This window comes from Falco punctatus (genome assembly GCF_963210335.1).
Source record: "Falco punctatus genome assembly, chromosome: 11".
Classification (NCBI taxonomy): domain Eukaryota; kingdom Metazoa; phylum Chordata; class Aves; order Falconiformes; family Falconidae; genus Falco; species Falco punctatus.
The window spans coordinates 4,221,458-4,232,184 of NC_137591.1; the positions used below are offsets into that span (position 1 = coordinate 4,221,458).

At 52.1% G+C, this 10,727-nt stretch overlaps 1 long non-coding RNA gene across 1 annotated transcript; it reads right to left on the reverse strand.

Moving 5' to 3' along the window:
* Positions 1–618: 618 nt before the first annotated feature.
* LOC308071265 lies at positions 619–10,147 on the reverse strand. The gene is made up of 2 exons (XR_013931030.1): positions 5,885–10,147; positions 619–5,841 (listed from the first exon to the last, which is right to left on the reverse strand). It is a non-coding gene; the product is annotated as an uncharacterized lncRNA (long non-coding RNA).
* Positions 10,148–10,727: the final 580 nt, after the last annotated feature.

Here is a 10,727-nt window from a genome sequence, read left to right on the forward strand (position 1 = left end):
CCCCCATGCCTTTGCAGCAGCAAAGCACGGGCAAAGTTACCTGGCACTAGCAAACACCCAAACACACACTTTGCAGGGGCACCAGCCTTGCTTTGCACCCCGCTCCCTGTGCTTTGCACCCCCCTTCCCGTCCTTTGCTCCCCGTGCTTTGCACACACCCCCCCTGGTGCGGGCCTCCCCTCCGGCCCGCGGGGGCCGGGCAAGCCCGGGGCAGGGGAGGAACTTTCCTTCCAGCAGCGCGGCCGACCCTGACAGTAATGCAGCAGCCCGGGGCCGAGCTGCAGTCTCCAACTTACACGACACCCCTAAAATAGTCCTGATTTCATCCCTGAAAGGATTTCCTGGCTTTGTGTGTCTTAACTAGCCTTGGCCATTTTTGTAGAATAACCCTATTATTCACAGCTCCGAGGGTACAATCTGCTAAAGTCACTTAATAAAAAAAAAAAAAAAAAGAAAAACCTTCAAAGGGCGTGAGAAATAAAGGCAAACAAACAATTGTCTGTAGCTCTCAGCTCCCCTTGATCGTGGATACCCGCTTCATTAACAGCAGAAGCATTATATTCCTAAAACTGGAAGCCTCAAGATGCGTGATAATACTGCAAAATTAATCGGGGGGGGGGGGGGGGGGGGAGAGAAAGTGGATCTGAAGGTTAATTACTATTTTTTTTTACAACAAAGTGAGACTTCTACTCACACAACTTCCCTCCCAACTTAACAAGTGGCATGGTTATCCCTCCGAATTTACTCCTTTTAATCGACTCGAGCAGGTATTTAAAGACACAGAGGGCTGCCGCCCCAGCGCACTGAGCAGAGAGGGGAGGAAAAAAAATAAAAAAAGAAATCAGAAAGGGAAAAAACCCTCAGACAGTGATTCTCAGTTTCGAGCCTGGGAGCCTCAGACCTGTGCTGGTGAGAGCACGGCTCCGTGCGCGGCGCATTTTAACCTCCCGGCAGCAGCTCTCTGCTTTCTCGGTTACCTCCTGGTGACCCCTCCGAAGGAGCCCGCCGATTCCCAGCGGGCCAGAGACCACAGGTTGGAAACCACTGGTTTTGCATAAACTTCTGTTATTCGGCGCAGGCTTAGGTCGCGAGGGTTCCTCTTAGCAAATTGTCGAAGGATGATGTGTACTGCATAAATTAAAACATCATGTCCCCTTGCCATGTGAAAGCATTATTAAAAGAAGCATAATAAGGGATTTCCACCATGTTATCAAGCGTACAAAGAAAACTCCGAATGGGAGGGATGGCTGTCATCGGGGTAGAACAAGCTGGGATTTTGGAGAGGCTTGAGAAGTGCTTTGAATAGCCCGTCAGTTGGACAAGGATCAGCGCTGACAATAGCCGGTCTATATGTGGTATGGCCTGTTAACATACAGCAGCAATCATTAAAGGCCTGATCCTGACAACGGGGCTCTGCGGGGCCCTGAGCGATGCTAGTGGCTTTGGGAGAGCCACTGTGCCTGCTTGCCTGCCCCGGAGGCAGCTTCGCCCCACTGAGAGCCAGAAGCCCCCCAAAATCACCAGCGGCTCAGTCCTGATCCCCTCTCCATCAAGACCTTTAGAGCCACACGCCGCTATGAATTGCATCTCCAAAACTAAAGACTCCAAGGCCGTTACGGTGGATGGAAATCAATGCCCAGGTGTTTCTGTGTCATCCCACGACATCCGCTACAGAATCTGCTACGAATCCCAGCAGAACTGTCATGGAGGAGCCGTAGGTTAGGGCCATGCCTAGCTTGGTCCCACCATCCTTCATGAAATTTATATTCTGACAGTAAAAAGGAGAGTAGTCTGTAAGACTCTCTCTGGAGAAGAGACTGCTTTATTATTCCCCGTGTACACAGAAAACTGAGCGTAAGGGGGTTTCCCTCCTCGGTCTGAAGGCTCCAAACCTTGATGCAGTATAAATAAATGCCACAGTCGTGCAAACACTGTGTCACCCTCAAACACGAGTGGAGGTGGGCAGAAGTTTCACCCTCCAGGCTCCAAATTTCAGGGCGTAGCTTAAATAAGCGGGTTAATATGTTTGAATGGAAATTCTCACCTTACACCACTAAATATGTGTAAATAATAACATTTTTGCATGCGGTATTTTCTGGCCATCATCACGATTCCCAGCAGGAGAGCAATGGAGGGTGAAGAGGTGCTGCGGTCCCCATTTGACAGATGAAGGCGGCTGCACCGCAATTTGAGGTCTGGGCCATAGGTGCATCGCCAAAGTCGCATGCACATGGGGATGGTTATTAATGCAGTGATGCTAAGGGCAAGTGGGAATAACTGCACTATAATTGGTCAATCCTATCCGTTCCTCTGTGAAATCTCCTACTTTAACCGTGAGTTACTGGAGGCACTGCTGCCTGGCACAGCTGTACATGAAGTGCCAGCTCCAGAACCGAGTGTATTGCAGAAATGCCTGCAGACTTGTAATGCATTTTCACAGGGTCTTGAGTCTATTGCGAGATGCATTGCGGAGGAAATAACTTCCTAGCAAAAGTGTGCAGGCTACAGAAAGGAAGCGAACGGAACAGAGAGGCGGGATAGGCAGCGTTTCCCCTTTTGTTTTCCTGCAGATCTAATGAGGAGCAAAAGAAATGGTAATACTATTTTAACACAAGTACCACTTCACAAGCAGAATTTATTTGAAAACCCAAAATACCACAAAGTGGAAGTTCCCTGCAATAGTGGATGCAGTTTAATAAGCTCTCTGTGATGTCCTGATCGGTTTGAGCAGTGCCTGCTGGCCCAGCCCTACAGCAGAGCAGGGTTATGCCAGGTGCCAGCGTGCACCTATAGGTCCCTGCCCACCATGTTGATACCACCATCCAGCTGGATAAACTTCCCTTTCAAAGCCGGGGAAGGATGCAAATACATACAGTTGCCCTCAGATGTATTTTGTTTATACATAGAACCGCAGTGTCACTGCTGTTGGGACTGGATGGACACCTCTCACAATGGAACAAAATTGCTCTCTGGTGATACCGAGTGATTACAGCGCACAGTATCAATATTGCCATCGTCCTATATCCAGTGTTCTATCAGGCAGTTTGGCATAAACACTTTGGACCTAATCTTGCACATCTCAATGAAAATTTTGCTTGAATAAAGTTTGTGCAAGGGTGGTATAAATGTGGTGGGACAAGTAACGTTTATGTGGCCATACACACACACACACACACTTTATTTTAGTGTATTACATAGCTATGCGTTGTCATATGTATGCAATATATTTCTCAAAAGGAAAGCAACATCTTTTGTTGCTGTTTTTTCTCACAGAACATTTTACATTCAGGGTTCTCTCCCAATATAAAAGCTGGGATTCCATACATGGGGTGAAAAATAAAGCTTAAGAATTGCGAATTGGACTTGGTAAGATTCAGGTAACACAAACTTGAGGTACATCACAAAGAAAAGTTACTTCTAAGAGAAACCAGGAATATAGTGCAAAAATGCCAACATCACCTACACTGCTCAGAAGCAGCATGGCATTTTAGCCCTAATTACCATGTGTTCCCTGCTGCCCTTCGCTGCACGCTTTTCTCTGGGGTCTATAACTTTCCAAATGAAATTTGCATTATTTCCCAAAATAAATAAATAGATAAAAAAAAACAAACCAGCGATCTGTTTCAGCAGTAAGTAATTTTCCACATTTCTTAGCTATGCTAAAATTCTGGGAAGAAAAAAAAATTAAATCAGAGTGGCCTTTTCAGACAAAAACTCTGACAACTTTGCACCTAGTTTAGGGGCTGGCAAGGTGGGCACGGTGACAGGTGCAGGTTTGTTACTGCTCCTCTGGCGTTGTGTGTGTCACACGTAATTAATCTGAAAATCTCTTCCTCAACTATTTCTTTCAAAATATTTTAAGCCCCGCTGACCTAGAGCACACGTGAGGTGTGATCGCTTTCCTCGCAGATATGGAGCAGTAAGGTTTTCCATCACAAGTTTTGCTAACTTTGTCTCTTTTCTGCTATAAAAATCACCCTTTTCAGCCCCAAATGAGGTATTTTTTAAAATGTGTTAAGGTCTATATTCCTCACAGGAAGAACAGGCACCATCTAATACAGGTATTCTAGAAAACCCATTTTTATCCCATAAACTTTGAGCTAAATGAAATTTCAGGGAATAAGAAGTAACACTCTTCCACCGTGATTAGTAACTTTTCACTCCTCTACCTTTTCTAATTCTATAGACGACTTCATAGTGTGCAAGGAGCAAGTCATAAAAGTCGTGTGTATCTACCTCATGTGCAAAGGTTGGTTGTAAGAACTCAAATCTGCATGAGACCCAACGCTTCTGCCTAAAAGATGGTGTAAAAAAACCAGAGAGTGAAGCATACCCACTCTGTTTTGCTTGCTCTGCCTTCCCCAGTGCCTACAGCTAGCTCCTTTGGAACAGCGAAAGAAATGTGTTAGCCTCAGCAACTGAAATTTTTTTTTTGAAGTCTTTATTACTGTAATTCACTGACCTGCCGCATTGTAAGCCCTGGCAATATAGACCTGGGATGGGCACCCTGTGCTGGTACTGGATCTCTCTGGAGATGCTGCTTTTGTTTTTTGCAGAAGAGAAGTTTTTCTTAAAAAAAAAAAAAAAAGGAAAAAAAAGAAGTGTAAACCGTGTGGGCTGCCTGTCACAATCACTGCTCTCCTCTCTTAACAGCAGGGAGAAGGTGAGACCATCCTCTGCTCACCCGACTGTTGTGTTAACTTCTATACTGGGCTGGGATGATTTCCATAGGGTAACCCCCGGAACAGCCAGGCACGATGCACAGGTGGCCCTTACAAAGGGACATGCTCAGCTACGGTTTTATTTGGATTCCTGGAAAAACACATAAATCACGACACCGCCCCACGTACCTATGCCCGACCCCTTCGTTAACTTCTTAGATGAAAAGGTTATTTCTGAGCCTATGGAGCAGGTGTACGTATGGTCATGAAGCTCGCGGGCAGAGACAAGCAGATTGTATTATTTCTCCCCCAGAAAACTGAAAAGCCAAGCCCGGAGATCCCCCAGCACAGCTCCCCTCCTCCAGGAGGAAATAAGCATTTCCTTACAGATATTCTGGTGTTGGTTTTTTTTTGCTTTTTTTTTTTTTTAATCCTCTTCAGATTCAGATTGTCACTAAATATAGAAACCCTCGTAGTCATACAAAACATGCATCGCCCCACAGCTGCTCATTTGCAATTTGTTCTGCACTTAAAAATCTCTTAATGCTACAAATAAACTTTGGGAAAGTTACATCCCAATAAACAATGAGGTGTTGTTTAAAATTACATGTGCTACTGTATTATTAGGTCTCTACCGACACTACAATTATCTTTTGAAGCTGGCAATAACGTATTAGCTGTGCAGTCAGACGCAGAAATAGACTGGTGTATAAGCCCTCTGCCATTTTTATGAATGGAAAATATTTTAAAAGATTGTTTCCACTTTCTTCTTTGTCCTTTCCCCAGAAGGAGCCCCCTCGCCGAGACCCCATGTCACTTTAATATTCACATATATTATCCATACTTTGCGATACATGATTAACTACCCCCCCTCCCCCTCCACACTCACACACACACACACACAGCACCCCAAACAATACATATACTTATTGGATTAACTACTCAGTCCTCGCTGGGAAGGAAAGCGGTATCCATGAGCTCTCGCTTTTATTTGCACGTACAGTTGCAGATCTGTGGCATGATAATAAAAAATAAAAAATAATACTATATATAAAAAAAAGTGAATAATCCCTACGCGGGAGCACAGTGTCCGCCGCAGCATCCGCCCGCTCCGCCGCACCATTTGTACTCGCCGAGGGAATCCGCAGCCCGGCGGCTGCTGCCCGGCCGTGCCCGGTGCCTGCCCGCGCTGCCGGCGGCTGCTGCCCGGCCGTGCCCGGTGCCTGCTCGCGCTGCCGGCGGCTGCCCGGCGTGGGCGGCGGGGATGGGCGTCGCAGCTCCCCTGCCTCCGCGCCCCCCCTCCGGCACAGCCTTGGCACCGCACCGCGAGGGATGCGGAGGGACCGAAAATAGGGGGGAAAAGGGGAGGGGAGCAAAGCTTTTAAAGTTTGCGGTTTGATTTGGGGCTGGCTTTTAGGTTTGTGGGTTGTTGGGGATTATTTCTTTTTTTTTTTTTGGGGGGGGGAGGATAAATAAATAAATCTCGCAACCTGCCAGCTCTGCCTTCGCAAACGCTCGCCAAGTCAGTGGTAGCCATTTTCATCTAAGGTACAGGATAAGGAAAGAAAAAGGGGGAAAAAAAAATTAAAAAAAAAAAAAAAGGAAAATAGAACCCCAGGAGAAGCGCAGCCCGCGCAGGTCGGGACCCGCCGCCGCTCCAGCCGCGCCGCACCGCGCAACCCCCGCGCTCGCTCCGCGCTCCGCCGCCGCACCGCGGGCTGCGGATTTCCCCCCCCCCCCCTTATTTTTTTGTCCTTCGTTCCCCCCCCTTTCACCATCCCCATCCCCCCATTTTTTTTAGTCTCTCTTTTGCCGCAGTCTCCGTCCGGCGCTGGGGCGAGTCACGGCAGCACCGCGCCGGCGACGGGCTGATTTATCGCTGCTCCAGCCCCGGCTCGCAATTATGTCACTCTAAATCACGCACATGCGGAGAGCGGGGAGGTTTTGGCCAGCTCAGAGACGGCCCCCCCCTCCCCCCCCGAAAAAAATTAATTAAAAAAAAATGCGAAAATGGGGGTGCTGGGGGGAAGAAGGCAGGGGTAAGCCGGCGCTCCCCGACCCCCGCCGCAAAATAAAGTCTCAACAAAAGTAGCGGGGGCGGCAGAGCGGGGCGGCGCGGAGGGAGGGAGGGATGGAGGGGCAGAGGGATGGAGGGATGCAGGGATGGAAGGATGCAGGGACGGAGGGAGGGGGGCACCTGGCAGCCGCCGCGCCCACCCCGCGCCCGCCCTTGCCGCTCCCTGCGGTGCCCCCCGGGCCCGGCTACGCCGGCGTGGGACAGGGAGGGGGGGGACACGGATGGACCCGCCGAGCCCTCCCGCCCCGCACGGTCCTGCCTGCCAGCAGCTGCACGCACCGCGGCGGCACACCCCGTATAGATGTGCACATCCACATATATTTTATCTATCTATCTGTATGTGTATATAGTGGGGGTTTACGTGCTCTGGAGCGTGGTGCTGGAGCCGGTGGCATCCTCCCCGGTGACAGTGGGACGCAGACCCTCGGGCAGCAGCCTCCAGCTCTCCCAGCCCGGCAGCAGAGGTGTTTCATGCCAGTTGGGTGCAGTTACTGCAGGACCCTCATGTCCCAGGGCTGCTTCTGCTGCCCACGGGCCAGATGGGTAAAGCCAGGGGGTCCCCCAGGCCTGAGGGCTTGGGCACCCCGGTAAGGGGTGGCAGCTCGGCCTCTCCCCACCAGCCCCGTTAGGCCCTGTGATGGGTTTGCCTGTTATGTCCCATTGCATCCTTTAATGGTAGAGAAAAAAAAATTAAAAAGAAAATTCAATCTCAAAAGTGCTGGTGGCATTGCTGCAATTCAGGGGTTGACACAATCCACCAGGATTTCGTCCCAGTGCCGGCTCTGCTGGGTCCCCTTGACTGCGCCCAAGGTCAGGGCAGGGTTGCAGGGGCAGAAGCTGCAGGAAGGCTGAACCGCTCCAGCCCACCAGATGCATTTGCAAGTCATCAAGACTTGCGCTTCTGAGCAAGGGAGGAGGCACTTCTGAGCGTGCGACGCTGCATGCAGGACAGTCACATGCTGCCAGTAGATGCTTACATGGCTAATAAAATCTGGGATAAACCCCCCAACAGTAACGCAGCACACAGGGTGGGAGGCTATAACTGTTTTCTGCAACTGCACCGCAGCAATAAACTGTGATTTTCCACCCCCCACCCCCCGCTTTCCTTAAATTCAAGGAATATCTCCAGATTTGCCGTGTCACTGAGCTCCAAACTTTCGTGCATATGAATTTTGCCCCACTTGGTGAAGGGAACCTGTGGGCAGGCCTCCTGCACATGCAATGTGGAGAAAGCACCAAATCTCCACGGAAAATCTTGCCTCTCGCTCACAGTTTGGAAAATTGGTAAGTGAAGGAGAAATGTTTAGAGCAGAGGACACTGGACACCTGAGTGGAAGGGGACAGCAGCTGTGGCCGACTGCCCTCCCCCGTCTGATGGAGAGTCCATTGGAGATGCTTTTCCCTTTTTGCGGCAGTGCTGCTCTTCCCAAAGCCTCCGAGACAGCGGGATGGGATGCCAGAGGGGAAGGAGCCCATGCCCACCTGCGTGGCGGTGTGCTCCGTGCCCTCCAGCTGTGGGAGTGCAAAGGGGGCTGCAGTGAGACACCAACCCCCTTGCAGCTCTCGCTGGGGCCTCTGTGCTTCACCTCACCCCTTTGGATGGTTTTATGGCAGCTTGGAAATTTGTGTGGAAGTCGGGGCAGTGGCAGGCCAGGTACCCTGGATTCACAGGTACCCCAGCACACTGGTACCCCGGATTCACCAGCATAGCAGCACGCAGGTACACCAGTACTCAGGTACCCTAGCACACCAGTACCCCTGATTCACAGTACCCCACTACTCTGGTAACCTGGCACACAGGTACCCCTGATTCATTAGTACCCCAGCACAGAGGTACCCCAGTACTCAGGTACCCTGGCACACAGGTACCACTGGTGCACAGCAACCCCAGCACTAGACACTCCAGGCACCCCAGTACAGCGCTATACCTGCGCACAGGTACCCCCGAACACAGACACCTCAGTATACTGCTACACCTGCAGCCAGGCACCCTGGCACCCCAGCACACATGTACCCCCAGGACCTGGGGACCCTGGCACCCAGGTACCCCAGTACTCAGACATCCCAGTACACACCATGTATGCACACCAGTACCCCAGCACGTGACTGTACCTGCACACAGATACCCCAAAACACATCCCCTGGCACCTAGGAACCCCACCAACCTGCTGCCCCTGGGCAGGACCCCCCAGCCATGCCATGTGCCCCAGGCAGCACCAGGCTGGGCTCACTGGGGCTTTTGCTGATCTGCAGAGCAGACGAGGTTGGTGCAATTTGCCTTTAATTACAAACCTCACGAGACTTACTCCAAAGGCGATGCCAAAGGCCTTTATGAATTGCGAGCTAACTTGATTTAAAAAGTGTGATTGGAGGAAATAACCAAGGCTGCTTCCCCTCGTTGTGACAAATTTGCATTCGGCCCACAGACGACGGCAGCGGGGCCGCGGTGTCGCTGGGTTTCTCAGGAAAAGTTACCAGCGGCCTGCAAGACAGCTGGAATTCATATTAGAATATTTTTAACGTGCTCTTACAAATACTTTGGCATACGCCTATCCCACTCCGTTTAATGATGTTGACTTCATTTCCTTTAATACGGGGGAAAAAAACGCTACAGCAACAAGACTTAATTAAATTAATAAGAAGAAACAATAATAAATAATTCCAGTTGTGTTACTGCAGGGTTGCAAAATGCGGATGGGGGTGTCTGATAAAAGCACATAGCTCCACAGCTGACTGCTGCACACCGGCGTGTCCGTGGGCGCCTCTGCACCCTGCGCTGCTCTGCTGTGCTCTCCCCTTCCCTCCCATGCTCCATGCCACGCCGCAGGGGCTCAGCACCACCCCACTATCTTTAAAACCAGCCCCATATTAGCACCTGGCCCCATATAGCACCTGGCCACATATAGCACATATGCCATCTGGTTCCATATAGCACCCCACTGCATATACTAACTAGCCCCATAGAGCACTCGGCTCCATATAGCACCTGGCCACATATACCAACTGGCCCCATATGCTGTCTGGTTCCATATAGCACCTGGCCCCATATACCACCCCACCATATATATAACCAGCCCCATATAGCACATGCCCCCATATACCACCCAGCCCCATATACAGACTGGCCCCATACACCAACCAGCCCCATATAGCACCCAGTCACATATGCCAGCTGGCCCCATATACCAATCAGCCCCACACAGCACCCGGACCCCTAGCAAACCCCAAGCCAGGGGGTGCAGCACCTCGCAGCCTTGTCCTGCTGGATGCACACATGTGTCTGTGCACATGTTGGGCCTGTGCACGCATACACATGTACGTGCACGCATCCACACGTGTCACATCTGCATGCGCACACATGTGTATGCATGCATGAGCAGTGCATGCACGGACAGGTGCAGGGGCACGTGGGTGCCTGCCCTCGCGCACATGGGTGTGCAAGGCCCGCGTCCCCCGCCCGTGCGCACGCCGCCCGCACGTGCCCGCCAGGCCGGCCTCCCCGCGCGCCCTGCGCGCCCCGCGCGCTTCCCGCCAGAGCCCGGCGGCGCCCCCTGGAGGCGCGAAGGCGCCGCCCGCCCCGCCCCGCCCGCCCGGCCCCCGCCCCGCCCCGCTCTCCCGCCCTCTTCGCCGCCTCAAGGCCGGGCGGCGCAGCGCCCCCTGCCGGCGGGTCAGGCCCGGCCGTGAGGAGGCGGCGGGCGGCTGAGGCGGCGGGAGGGGGCTGCGGCCCCGCGGCGACGGCCCCTCGCGTCTGTGGCAGCGGCGGGCACGGTTGGGCCCAGGTGGCCGGTTTGCATATTTTGCAAACCCAGCAAACCCGGGGAAATAATCCCGGTTAAACCTCAGGGAGAGACGTGACTTTGAGCGGCTGCACCCTCGCCTCGTCCGCGGTTTCTGCCAGCCACGGTGCGTGGGTCTGAGGTTGGCAGAGCCAGGCCTTCCCGGTCCCGCCATCTGCGGCTGGGAAGGGGAGGGCTGGGTGTCCCCGGCTC